Raw genomic sequence first — 14,724 nt, 5'->3', positions numbered from 1 at the left:
GCAGCTCCCGCAGCCGCTGGGATGTGCCCCCCCAGAGCCGGCAGAGCCCCCCGTCTCGTGCTGCCCCCCAACGCAGACCCTGCCCCAGGGGCGGGCTGGGGGCTAAACCCCCCCACCCCGGGGGCCTTTCAGCCAGACCCAGCCGGAGGCGAACCCTCCCTCGCAAATCCCCCGCCATCGACACCAGAAACGGGGAAAAGGTGGGAGAAAAAGGCAAGAATCCATTTCCAGAGGTTGTAGCTGTCTCTCTCCCTTTCCCCCCCCCGCCTGGCTGAAGCTGGGCTGGCTCCGAGGATGCACCAACTTTCCCAATCAGTTTTACATTACAGCACAAGGCCAGAAATAGCTCCCAGCCGCCTTGGCCTCTAGCACGGTTGCCATGGCAACGGAACCACAGCGCTATAAATAGCTCATCAGCACCAAATCTTGTGAGACACATCTGGAACGGGGCCAGCCCTGACAAATAAAAATAGGCACAGGCAGTTCCGAGGCTGGAGGAGGAACCGGGGGGGGGTAAGGGGGGGCCGCGGCCCCGGGCCGGGTCCCTTCCACAGGGCACAGGGAGAAGTATAAAAGTCACTTTATTGCACACTAAACAGCCCGTCTTTCTCTTAAGGTCCATTTTTCTTTCTTTTCCCCTCGTCTGCGGCAAAACCCCACCGCTTCTGACCCCGGAACAATGGAGTCTTTGGCCCGGGGGACTGTTAAAATAAGGAAAAACACAAGAAAAGAGATTTTCAGAACTTCCCCCTCTCCCGTCCGTGCCCAGCTCTGCGGGGGCCAGAGTGGATCCCTCCCGGCTGCTGCTCCTTCCTCCCCCCTCCCCATCCTCAGCCCGGCCTCGGTGGGACACCCCGGCACCCCCTGTCCCCCCCTGCCCCACAGCCCCCCGCGGAGCAAGCGCTCCCTCACTCAGTGGGGGAGAAAACGGTGTATTTTTAGCACAGACTCTTGATCAACCCATTCAATTACATCCAAATTATCTGTGTGGGAACAGAATGTTATGTCAAAAATGTTATTCAGTGTATTTGTCAATATTACCCAACAGAAGACATTTGTATAATCCCGAGACTCGGTATTTTCTGCAGCCCGTGAGAGCGGCGTGGAGGGACCCGCTGGAGCTGTGAGACTGTTGTTTCACAGCCGGTGTGACACGGCACCGCCAGCCCCGCTCCCACACACAAATCCCATGGCTCTACGGAAATCAGCAGAGGACACCAGAACCGGCCACCGTCACCCGCACTGGAGCCCCGGAGAAGCGCCTCCCGCCCCGCACCGGCGGCACCGCTGGCCCGCAGGGGTATCCTCATCTCTCAACGATGTAGAGTGACTTCCACCCAGGCTTCGACCGTCTGTAACCCCCTCCCCGCATCCAGTTCGCTCCCTCGCCACCCAACGTCTGCCTCGGAATGCGGCCGTTGTCACAGGCGGATTTGGAAAATGCACTTTATAACGTGCAACGCGGCGCAATTTGGGATTTACTGTTTTTTATAAAGATACCCCACGTTAGTTTAAAAGCCTATAATCAACAGCAAGTTTTGATTTGAATTATCTAAAAAAGAGTTATGTACGTATTTTTTTCTTCCTTAAGAAAGCAATTCATAAATTATTTCGAGATGGCCCTTTCTGGCTCAGGTAACAAACAGACCTTCCGGCTGTGTCTGGGAGGGAGCGGGCTGTAGGGCAGCACACGCCGGGAGGTGAGTCAGGCTGGAGGGGCTCCCCAGGGTGGGACGGGATGGGATTGGACAGGATGGGACGGGACAGTAGATGGGATAGGATGCTGGATGGGACACTGTGACAGGACGGGATGGGATGCTGGATGCGACGGGATGCTGGATGGGACCTCAGTGCAGACAAAGCCTCCAGGCCCTGCCATTAGCTCTTCTCCCCAGCATGATGCTGCTCACAGGTCCCTCTCCAGCAATGGCTCCAGGGGATGCCCCCCAAGGAGAGGGCTCCTGCTCCTTTCCACTCCCCCGCAGCATTCCAGCCCGTGCCCACACCCCATTGCCCATTTCCGAAGGACCTCCCTCCCAGCACAGCTCCCCCCCGCAACCGACACAGCCCCCCAGCCCCAGGCAGCCCCAGCTTCACAAACTCCTACCAGGCGTTTTCCCACTCACAACCACCAACCAGACCCCCGCGACCCTCCAACACCATCGCCTGAGGAACCAAACTCCTGCTGCTGGGCCTCCAGCAAGGCTGGTCTCCGCCCCCCCAGCTGCTGCAGCAAGAGCTCTGCACGCTAAAGAGACAATTTTTGATTTTACAGCAGGAATGAAAAGCTGGAGGCTAATACGGAAATGTAAGAAAATAACAAACTGTTTCTGTGGTCTTTGCTATCTCTAAAGCCACCAAGTGGGACCAGGGAGAACTCAGGTATGGCTGATTGCAAACTTCTCTCCCACCCTGCCCCCCCTGAAATATCCATGTTCTTAATACATTTTTTGTTGTGCCTGTTTTCTGGAAGGTAGAAAAAGGTCTGTATCTATGAGCAAGGTCAGGGTTTTATCTGCTGTAAGCTGTTTGTAACTGTAAGCTGAATCCCAGACTTACAGAGAAACCAACATCGCTGCATCCCTCGGGGGGGCTGAACCTGGAGGGAAACCAGTAATTTTTCAAAATCTATTTACATTCATCAGGTGCAACAGGGAACTTCTTACACAGGTTTAAGACTATTTTCTGCTAACTTAGGCTGAGGAGACTGCCTAAGTCATTTAGGCAAAACCCAGTATTAATAATTCTAATGGAATTAAAGGGTGTATCTACAGAATACAAATGTGTTTGAAAACTCCCCAACATCTTTGACTTCCCATCAGCATGACTGAATGCTGATTCAATGCTTCAATTTCACATGTCATTTTTAATGTGGCAACAACCTACGCATTTTATAAGTGTACACCCCCTACCGCAGGTTGCTCTGAGAAATTTAAACAGGTGAACCCAACGGGACATCCTCTCGTTGTGTTATAACAAAGTATTGGTATGAACCTTGTCCTCACGGTCTTTAGCTCCCTCCAGTGCCATCCAATCAGCAGAATTGCTTTCAGTTGATAAAGACCATCACGTACATAAAATTTTAAAATTGACAAAATTAGTGACATCACTAATAAATGAAATAAAAAAGTTAATAATTTAAAATGTTAACAAAAGCATATTCCCTTTTGCAAACAGGCAGTACTTTTGACTGTTATCCTGCTCAAAGGACGCTCAAATCTTTCATTTCCCACATGACTCTTGCTGCGACAGTCGGGGTCTCCCCAGGATCCCCTGCCCGCACCCCCCCAGCACCTCACAACACCCCCACCGCCGTGTCTGCTCTTCTCGGGGGCATATCCCCCACCCCTCTTTTATTTTTTAAACGTTCTTTTTCCAACTTGAGAAAAACAACTCCCGGCCTCTGTAAATGAGGCACAGAACCTGGCACCCGGGATTAAAGGCACCTGTAAAGGGCACACCTCTCGTTCTGCAGTGAGTTGGAATATAAAGTTATTCTTCTTTTTTCTTGGAAACTTTTGCTTGATCATGAAATTTATTACCAGACGTACTTAAAAAAATCATTTTAAAACAAGCAAGTGATAGGGAGCTGCAGTAGCTACTTTATACTGTTAATTTTGAGCAGCACAGTGACCCTAATCCTTGGCTACTGCGAAAAGCGTCGCCTGCACGTACCTGTTCCTGTGTTCTTTTGCCACACAATGAAACGAAGACGTCAAATTTAAGTGCTTGTCTCTCCCTGGTACACGTTACATTCAGGCAGATAAAAGGCACAAGAAATCAAGCTTGAAGCCAAATTCAAAGGCAAACAATACAGGTGACCACAGAAGTCCTGTGGGAGAGCGGTTCACAGGAGTGACCACGCTCGTGACACGTCCACAGAGCTGTTGGTCACCCGGGGGTGCGGGTTTGCTCTCGGCTTACATTTTTGCTACTCTTAAAAGGCCCCATCCTTCTCCACTGACCACAACCCACCCTCCTACCGGGCTGAGGAGAACCTCTGCGCCGAGGTGCACTGTGTGGCACTGGGAGAAACTTCAACTACTGCCACCTTCTCTGGAGATGCTGGTTTATGCCTTTTTATTTTACTGCACTGAAAAGAAAGTATCTGAGTTATGAATAACAAACTCGTTTTTGCATCACGCGTGGGTGGACTCCACCCCCCCAGGCGGGGGGGCAGCAGAGCAGGGAAGCCGAGGGAAGGAGAAGCCCCACTGAAGAGCCCAAGGTGTGCACTCAAGTGCCAGGAAACTTCCAAATTCCACCGTATGGCTCAAAGCCGCAAGATTCCAGCAGAGGACAGGCATCTTGACCCTCTCTTTGTCTGCAGAGGGCAGTGTCTCATGTTTGCATTTTAAATGGCTGAAACCCTAAACCTAAATTATTTATTAACAGATTAAAAATTTCCTCTTCTACACGAAAGGAACATTTAAACAGTCTCAGGAAAAGAGCTGAACTAAAGCAGACTCTCCAGACTGTGGGCAGAATTGCTGCAGTGGGCAAGAGGAGAAGGGGTCTAAGAAGGCGCTTCATTGGACGCCATGGGGCTGTGAACCCACCGGGGCTCTGGCCGCCCCCACAAAGCTGCACTCAATGCCCAGCTCTGGTATTCTGCACAAAGACACAAGCCCCGCGACCCTGGTACGATGCCCCGCTGCAGAGGAGCACTAAGGGATGGGCAGCCCTGGCTCACGCGGGAGCACAGGGGGTCCCAGCCATGCCCGGCTCCGGGGACCCAGCCTGCACCCACTCACCCAATGCTCCGGTACCTGGAGGAGGAACCAGGCGGTGTAAGAGTGCTGAAGACAATTCCAGGATTTCCATTTGTCGGGCATTACTATAATTAGAGCTTCCGGATCGGGGCTCACACCGAGCCCAGCGGCAGAGGAAAGGTGAAGGGGCTCGGCTCAGACGGGGAAGTCGCAGAGAAAGCTCTGTGCTCCTGGAGAAAGGGAGCCGGGTTCTGACACTGCTGACACCCCGCAGGTGCTTACACGTACGGTCTATACACACTATGGACAGATGCGAAACACAGCTTTCAATCGCATTTTAACTCCACTTCCCCTACTCAGCAGCAAATTATTAGATGCACCACAAAAAAGAGCACGGAAGTGCAGCAACTGATACAATGCACAGGAGTTAATAACGTGCAACTACCACATACAGCCATTCTCTGATTTCTTCTACAGTTTCCAGCCCAGGACATTTCTGCAGCCCCTTGAACCCGTGCTGGGGTGATGCTGGGGGCTCTGCAGAGCTCCCGGTGCCGCAGTCCTCCCGCCCCAGCGCCCGTTCTGAGCTCCCACCTGGAAAACACCCTCGGACACACTGGTAAAGGCACACGGCAGGAATTCCAAGGAACAGACTGCCAGCGAGTGGATCCGACAATTAATAAAGACCTGAGACGCCAATCAGCCACGCCAGGATGATACACTGCAGCTAAAGCCAAGCTTTAAGGGAACGTCACTGGGTACTTCTGCAGATAGCATATCCTTCATCTTAATGAGAAAAGAAAAACTCCCTCCTTTGAGTGAGCCCACTTCCATTTGAGAGACCTGCGATTTATTAACACATTTTATGATTTTCTGTTTCTTTGCTTAAAGACAACAGAATGGGGAAGAAAAGAAGAAGAAAAAAAAAAAAAGACTGATCTAATTTACATTTGGGTCACTGACTTTCTTGATTGTGGCGCTGTACACCAAGCCTTTAGAAAGGGGAAAGCCCAACCATCCGAGCCCCACGCTGCTCAGCGCCTCCTCCTCCGACCTGCTCCCCCTCTCACCGGTGGGAGCTGCACCAGCCGAGTTACAGTCAGGGAAGAAAATAAACCTTCAGCCAACGTCACAAAGTGCAACTTCTCTCATGTAGTACTGATTTCTAAGCAGCACATGTGCGGAGAAGCTGTCATACATTTACACGGACATATATATGTGTCCAACTCTGTAAAAATCTATTTCAGCTTTCTGCACGTGCAGCACTAACCCATTATGATGCTCTGGGCCATGGGTGTTAGGAATAAATGTGAAACAGTTCAGAATTTAAAAGATACGCTATTTAACACAGATACTACAACCTGCTTCGCCCTGCAGTGCATGGGTGTATAAAGGCAGCAAACGCTTGTACAGATTCTGGTAATTACAGAGTTTTGTTTCAAAAAAGCACAATGTTTCATACAATATAAACACGGTAATTGTCACTTTATCTCACAATCTACACTGGGATTTCAATTATGCACAACAAAGGGACTGCTCATGAGAACCGAGCTGAGAGGGTAAATCGCAGCCCTCATAATAATAGTAACAAGCCTGTTTTCATTAGTGTTTGTTTGTTTTTAAAGGGTATTTGTTCAATTATTACAAACGCCTCTTACAGACGGGTGAAAAAAGGAAAAGGTGCTGGGTGCGGCCCCGATCTCTCATTTGTGAGCCCCGTCTGCAGGGAAATCAGTTTCAAATTCTTGACAGCCACGTGGCTTTATCAGAAAACCACAGCGCCCAATTTGGGCATAATTAGCAGGACCTTCTTCCAGCCAGCCCAGGAGCGGGCGCCGAGGGAAAGAACCACATTTCCCATCGTCAGGGGAAGCCAGAGCCCAAGCGGAGGTACCAGCCTCTGCCCAGAGCAGCACAAATCCTGCCTATTTTTAGCTCACAATTCCAATAAGAAAACAGTTGGGAGTCTAATGAAAATATCTTGGTGACAAATGTAACGGACTGAACACTAAAGTTACTATTTTTAAATAAAGTTCCTAATTATGGTTCAAGACAAGCAGCAATTAAGCAGTAGTGGAGAGACGGCTCCCCGAGCGTCTGGCGGGGCTGGCTCCCATCAGGCTGAAACTGGGAAACGGCTCAACACCTTTCTGATCCTGAGAACTGGTTGAGGGCCAGGCTCGGGCTTTGGCTGGGGGTTTTTCAGTTTAATGAAAGCAGTTCTGCTTTGGCCTGTCCAGTCCTGCCTTGCCCTGTTTTCCCTGCCCATTCCCCGTTCCCCGGGAGCAGGGAACGTCTCCGCAGCCGCACAAATCCCATTGCGCCCGCAGAGGTGGGGAGGAGACCAGAACCGGAGTCGCTGTGTCTGAAGAGAGCTGGTGGAAAGGAAAAACGACCCCAAACTGCTTGTGCCCGAGAGCAGCAGAGCCCCGTGAGCAGAGGTGGGCAGGGAAGGACTCCGAGGCCACGGTGAAGGGTCTCCCCTGGCAAAGAGCCCTGAGAGCAGACAGCAACTCACAGCACGGAGCCTACCCACAGCCGCAAATTCACTGGACAAGCCACAGACATCACGATAAAGTGAGCTATGACCTGACGCGTTCTTCTGCAAGCAGCTCTTTAAAACTAGACATTTTAATTACTGGTTCCCTTGATAATGCACTGTGACAATAATCAAGTGTTTTATACTTGTAACCTCACCCAGGACCATTCCACACTTATACGCACCGCATGCCTTACGCTGGAAACAAACTTCTTACAACAAAGGTAGAGAATCAGAGTTGCCAGTGAAAATGCACAGATCCCATACTAATATCACATTTGAACGAGACACAGCAGGGTCCCAGAGTCTGGAATGCCCATCTAGGGAATGTATCATCCGTGCTGGTAAGACAGGAGACCCCCAAATCCATCCTCTCACCCCTTCCACAAAACCACCTCATCACATCACGATGCTTGCAATATTGCTTGGCAAAGACCATACAGCAGCACCCGGGCACTGCACCACGCTGGATGCTCCCTGGGCAGCCCCCCCAGCCCCCCCGGCCTGCGCGTTCCGGGGGCTGCCCTCGGCACCAGCGTTTTGGGGAACAGGAGCCCCGGGGAGCGCCCGAGGCACCTCACAGGGCACTTACTGGGCAGCCAGCACGTTTCCAGTCTAAATCCCCATCCAGACACTGAAACCCCTCGCTTGCATAATGAATACACCAGCATTTAGCTCTATTGGTGGGACATGCTTCTCAGAGACTTAATTAGTGTACCACAACGCAATATAGTTAACACAGAATTGCATTTAACTGTAACAACTGATTTTTAACACGTTTCAGCTACAAAATCAATGTATAATCTACTACAGAGTAATCAGCTCAACGATGGTATTTCAAATCACGAAACCTATCAATGACATCCTGCCTACAAAATTATTCTTAATCACATGTAAAAATAGCTAGTAATTTCAGTTTATTTAGGACTCAGTCACATACTATAAAAAATACTTAAAGAATACGCCCGCCCGCCCTCCCTGTAGTGAGGATTTTATGAGCGTGTTCTCCCCCACGCAAGCACAGGCTCTCGATGAGCGTTTGAGCGGGCTGGTACCTGTTCACCAAACCCACCGCAGACCCCTGCCGGGGGGCTCTCCGAAGCAGTAAACTCAGCTGTGCCTGTGAACGCAGGCGAGCACCCAGACAACAGACATTCAGACCCAAGTCCCCAGGGAAGGGAAGGCTTCGGTGGACCATCCAACAGGGGAGTTGCCAGAAGAGGAAAAGGAGAGAAGGCGCAAGCGATGATCACGGGGTGCTGCCTCTCCCTGGCACTGACGTACCCACAGCGCTTCAGCCCCGGGAACAATTGGGAATCGAACCTGGCGCTTCCACACTGCTCCAGCAAAGGTACGTGTACTGGCCTCATTCCATCCTTGTACCGGGAATTTTATGTTGCCTCCTATCTTTTGGAACACTGTTGCTTTTAATTCCGTTTTTTAAAGCAAGCCTTTAATGAGGTTTTACGATATCTTTTTAGGTCTTAGCTTGATGAAAGCATTCTCCTAATTGTCGTCTCCTAATCTCGAAGCGTTCCCTTTCTGCACCCGTGCAGCAGGAGCGATAACAGCTGTCAGAAAGAAAACAACCACCCATGCTCCAAAAGCTGCCGTCCTGCTGATGGCCAACGCCAGCAACAGCAGGTCCCAAGGTCGGGCAAAGCCCTCCAGCAGCGACTGGCCCACCACGGCCATGAACCACCAAACCCTCAGCTCACACCGGCTCCCGTCAGTGGCCACAGGCACCACCTCGGACATAGGGAACCCAGAAGTGATGCCATCGGCCCCAAACTCCTCGTTTCCTCAAGCATTTATTTATAGCTTGCCAAAATTTTGCACCAGCAGGAGGGATTCCCGGGGAAGGCTGCCCAGCCCCTGCGCCCATCTGCTGCCCCCCTTCTTTCTGTGTCCTACTGGATTGTTCCAATCACAGCTCAACACACACCTCATTCGGGGCTTCTGTCTGCACAAAGGGAGGTTGTAAAAGCATGGGAGGAAAGGGGCAGTGAAAGCTAATTCTCTGTATGAGTTTTAATCACTTTGATCGATTCTCAGCACCCAAAGCCACGGGTTTCACACCACTACAGTGATCCAAGGCCATTTCTACAGAATTATCTTATGGAGCTGCATCGTTTTTAGAAGAGCAGAGGGTGGGGGGGATTACAAGGGGCAGGGAGTGAGAGGGGAGGCAGGAATCGGATTCCTGCAGGAAGCGGTTAATCCACTCACCAGGATTCGGATCCCATGGTGGGCATCGCACAGACCCCAGAAGCCCAAGCCCGTGGGATGGCTTCTTACATTATTCACAGTTTGGACTTAGAAAGGTCCTTCTGCCACAATGGCTCATCACCTCTTGTCTTTTCACTTGCTGATGCTCCTAATCCCTAAAGCTCAAGCAAGTATTCCAGGACACCTTCTATTTTACCTTGCTTCATACTGGGATGTAATCTATTTTGAAGATAGAGAAGTTTATCTGGGGTTGAGCGTATCTTGGAATTATGAATTTACGATTAGCTGTGACAACAGTGGGAACGTGTTGGATTCATAATCCATTTATTGGCTAAATTTAGGTAATCTGGTTTTCACAGCACTTGGCAGCAGGCACATCCCTGACATCGCCAGTCAGCAAGAAAGGGCAGACGCACGGAGCAGTTTGGTGTAATTCAGCTACTTATATGTTTGGACTCATTTTGTTGGTAGTGACTTCCCTGAAGCCAGGCGAAGAGAGGAGTTACTGTGCTCTCCACCACCTACAGCAACCTGCTTCTGCACCCAGTACCCCACTGGACTGCAGGGAACAGATAGCCTGGGCTGTGTGTATATTTATTTTTTTAAACTGAAATTTAACCTTGTTTAAAACATGATCCTATGTTCCCTCAGGCTGAAGAAGAGTCGGGAGAAGACCCTAATTCAGTTATGTGTAAGTGCTCTGGAATACCATAGGGCGGGTTTATCATCAAGACTAAGGCTGGACGATCCGGGTCTCTTCCCTGGGCTGCCCAGGACCTCACGCGGCAGTAGGCAAGTGCATCAGTGTTAGAACAGCCAAAGGGAACATGGATATTATTCTTCCTCATGGGAATGTTTAACAATATAATTGTTAATGTCCGTAAGAAGCTCGTGTGTGCCAGGAATATAGGCCAGGGAAATTCCTGTCCTGCTGAATGGGAACGCACAGACATCGCTCGCAGGGCTGGAGGAGACAGGAGCAACCACTCTGCCAAACTCACAGCCAGTGGAAAGAACGGAAAAAGAAAAAAAAAAAGTAATAAATAATATGGATAAGAAACTAGACTAACAGTAGCACCACTGATAAATCAGCCACTATTCAAAAAGGTGAGACTTTCAGCAAACAGACTTCCCTTCATGGAATATGCAGCAAACTTTGTCGTGAAGTGAAATTAACATGGAAGAAAATCATTAAGTGCTCAGACTAGGGCTCTTAATTGCCCTCTTCAAGTCAGCAAATGCAGAAATAAAACACACCATAAATCTTAATAAAAATATAAAGAATTTACAACCCATAACAAATTAGAAATTAAGAAAACAGTGAGTCCACATCTGCTGACCCTTCAGCAGCCCTGCCCAGCAGTGGGCTAATAGCTGCATGGCCCCCCCAACCCCCCTTCCTTTGATAAGTATTTTAAAAACAAACTTCTTAAAAAATTCTTCTCCTGAAGCTCTCCTGCAGCAGCCTGGCACAGTTTCAGGCTATCGGGGCGGCTCTGGAGCGGGATCTCTCCCTGCCTGTGCTCACTCCTTCCCCGCCATGGCAGCGGCAGGACCCGTGGAGAAGGGGCTCCCTCGGCTGCTCCCCTCATCCCCTGGCACCGCAGGGACATCATGGACCATGGTCAGACCGTACAGGACGGTCCCTCGTCCCTGGTGCCACAAACAGCACACTCCCCCAGGGGAGGTCCCACTGGCTCTGCGGGCGCTGCTCGTTGGGATGCTCCCCAGCCGAAGCTGAGGAGCGAGCACCGGCAGGAGCTCAGAGAGCCCGGGTGTCTGGAGGTGACAGAAGGCACAGCTCTGACAGACAGGACTCGGCCCATTACAGTGGAAATGGCTCCCATATTCTCAATATTAAGTAATATATTCTAAATGAAATGCAATCCTATGCCTTCAAGGAAGAAATATGAGGGATGGCAAATCATTTATTTACCACCGTTCGGGGTTTTCTATATTCTAGACACTTGTGCGTTTCTGTCTGTCATTGCCTGGAGCGGTACCACACGGCGGCTCCAGCACAAACGTCCCCTCTCTCCTGTGAGCATCCCCACGGGATGCAGGAAAATGAAACGTGGTCTCCTCGTAGAGTACAAAGGCTCCCTCCTCCCAGCTACAACACATTCCTCTCAGAGAGAAGCTGGTGGCAACCACACAGACCATGTTCTTCTAAAAGCAGAACTGAAGCTAGTTACTTAGTAAGTCCAGCTAAGAAAGGGAAGACGCCTCTGTTCCTCTCAGCCCCTCAAGGCTGTCCCATACGTCCAGGCAGAGCCCAGGTCCCTCCAAAGGGACACTGTCAGGGAGCCACCAAGCTGGGGAGATGGGGCAGGGCCCCAGGAGGGCTCTCAGCAGAGGTGGCCACTGGCCAGGAGCCCCAGCTTTGGAGCCCCTCTGCTGTGAGGGGGGGCTGAGAGAGTTGGGGGGTTCAGCCTGGAGAAGAGAAGGCTCCGGGGAGACCTTAGAGCCCCTTCCAGTCCCTAGAGGGGCTCCAGGAAAGCTGGGGAGGGACTCTGGATCAGGGAGGGGAGCCATAGGAGGAGGGGGAAGGGTTTGACACTGAAAGAGGGGAGATGGAGATGAGATGTGGGGAAGAACTTCTTTGCTGTGAGGGTGGTGAGAGCCTGGCCCAGGTTGCCCAGAGAAGCTGTGGCTGCCCCATCCCTGGAGGGGTTCAAGGCCAGGTTGGAGGGGGCTTGGAGCAACCTGGTCTGGTGGGAGGTGTCCCTGCCCAGGGCAGGGGGTGGCACTGGGGGGGCTTTAATTGTCCCTTTGACCCAAACCAGTCTGTGATTCTATGATTCTGCTATCAACATTTCCAAACGCCAGACAGATCCCTGTGAGACTCGCACTCCCGGCTGCTCCCTGCTCAGAGACAGGACACGTTTGCAGAACCTCCTTGCAAAGCTTCCTGTATATAACCCTGTCACTTCCAAGAGTGACAAAACCACTCCTTTTTTAAAAAAATGCATAATGTTAAATGAGCCCATACCCAGACAAAGTTTACACTAAGCAACTCACACTTCAAAAAATGACAGTTTAAAAAAATTAAAAATTTTACAATTATGTTAATTTTTGTGAACAAGAAACATTGTTCAGAATTTTAAAGTAATTCACTGAACAAAGAATCCATTAATATTTAAGAATTTATTCAACTTTAAGAGCAAGAAGGGATTTTTGGAAGCTGGACTGATCTTGAAAGAGAAAAGCCACTTTTCCACCTTCCATTCGAAGTACTACTTTCTTGTTGTAAACAGGGACTTCAAAAGGGCAAAGTGTAGAACCCAAGACTCTTCTCGGAAAGAACTGACAACTCCACCACAGTTTGCTCCACTTTCTCTTTTAACTTCTATTAGCCCTAATGACAGTAACTTGCACAATCAAATTAGAATAGTCCCCATTTGATAAATCTCAGCTACATCTCACACTTTGCCTTTGCTGTGTTTTTTTCAGTGTGCTCACCAGGTTCATTTCCAGGTATCAATCATGTCAGATTTTACAGGAAGCAGTTTTTGTCAGCTCTCTTCAAAGTTTAATATGATAAAAACAAGTTCAGAATTTCAAAGTGACGTCAACCTCCAAGCAAACATTTTGCCATTAAAAAACTCTTACTTTGCATATTCTATTATCAAAACCACCACCCCTGCATGACCAGAACTGCCAGAATGGACAGGAACCAGGAAAACGAACAATTAGAAAGCGCATTCTGCAAGAAAATAACGCGATATACTTTACTATAAAATTGAATAAATATTAGAATTATTAAATATTTTTAGAAGGAGACAGCAACAGTATCTTAGAAAAAAAATAACCGTAATTTGTCAGCAATGCTCAAGCTTTATTTTTGGCTCAAGATCCCATGATGTAGAATTAAGTGTTCCACTAGATGGAGCAGGACGGTAGAACCATCATGACGGCCATCCCCTTGCTGACCCATGAAAAAGTCAATGCCCAGCAATCCGGGATGAGAAGAATTTGAGCTTTCTTCTGTGCACTGAGGGCAAAACAGAATTTGTTCCTCTTCCAAGAAAGGGCAACACCAACCCCCCTTAGCCCTTACCAACACTTGCTTCTTCCCATCATGGACGTTGACTACTGACAACCACTAACCAGACACGAACACGTCACCAAGCACTATCAGAAACAGAACTAGTTTTCTCCCCCCATTTCTATCACCTTTACACTAGAAAGACAAAATTTACTGGACAGTTGACAGAAAATGAGAATCTTGTGGTATTTTTTATTTTGTAGCAACTGAACTTGCAGAAGGATCCATGCCAAAGGATCAACCATCAGTCCCCTGATGCGAAAGACATCGCTGCTCATCAAACAAACCCCCACTAGAAACAATGGCAACACTTCAAAGCGGCTCCCGAAAACTTGGAGCTGCGCAAGTCATAGTAAAATCATCTCCCTGGTCTCTTTTCAACCAGAGCTAATTGCTGATTTACCTTTAAGTCTACCTAAACAAAGAACCTCACAAGTTCTATTTCATCAAAAAGAGATGCAGTAGTAGACAAACTGCCATTGTCCATCATCATGAGAAACGAGAAACCTGCCTTTCCTTGACCACTAAACCTTATTTCAGCTTCTCCAAAAGAAGTAGAGAGAGTATAAACTAGCAAACAACAGTTTTAAACATTAATATTCTAAATTTAAATCCTGCAATTCTTGAGTATACACAAGAATAGCAGGAGCGGTCACAATTATCACAAACATCTTGCCATAATCAATTCTGAACCCCAGTATATTGCTATATGTGATAAATAACTGCAAACACGCAGCAGTCTCTCATGACAACACTAATTATCACAGGGGTATAAATAGCAGAGGAGAATGAATCAGGCTCGGATCCATGCGTGAGGGCACACCAGCAGGGACCTGCTGACGGATCACAGGCTGCTGCCCGGGATCACTGCTGCATCTCTTTGTTTTCAGGGAAATAAACTGCTCTGAAACCAAAAGCTACAAACATGGGCAGGTTTCACCCCAAAGCACTTCCCAGCTTCCTGAACTCATTGCAGTGCCTGAAGCCATCATTTGGGAAGGAACTGGTCTAAGTGGAAGCAGCAGGAAATTCGGTGTTTGAGACAATACGATTGTCCAGCGCATCAAGGTGTCGCCTCTCGTAAGAGATCTGAAAGCATCTGCAAGGGTTTAGATACAGATATTCCTGTCTAACTGAACGCTGGGTTCTCCTATCTCTCTAAAGAGCTGATTACCAAGAATTCACCATGTATCACA

At 49.2% G+C, this 14,724-nt stretch overlaps 1 protein-coding gene across 3 annotated transcripts in view; it reads right to left on the bottom strand.

Annotated features, from left to right (window-relative positions):
- GNAS (GNAS complex locus) overlaps window positions 1-14,724 on the bottom strand; it is a 122,780-nt gene that overhangs the window by 11,673 nt on the left and 96,383 nt on the right. The gene's annotated exons all lie outside the window — the stretch shown is intronic.

Source organism: Numenius arquata, chromosome 12 (assembly GCF_964106895.1).
Source record: "Numenius arquata chromosome 12, bNumArq3.hap1.1, whole genome shotgun sequence".
Classification (NCBI taxonomy): domain Eukaryota; kingdom Metazoa; phylum Chordata; class Aves; order Charadriiformes; family Scolopacidae; genus Numenius; species Numenius arquata.
Note: the sequence above shows the minus strand (reverse complement) of the source record. Positions and strands in the feature narration are given on the sequence as shown.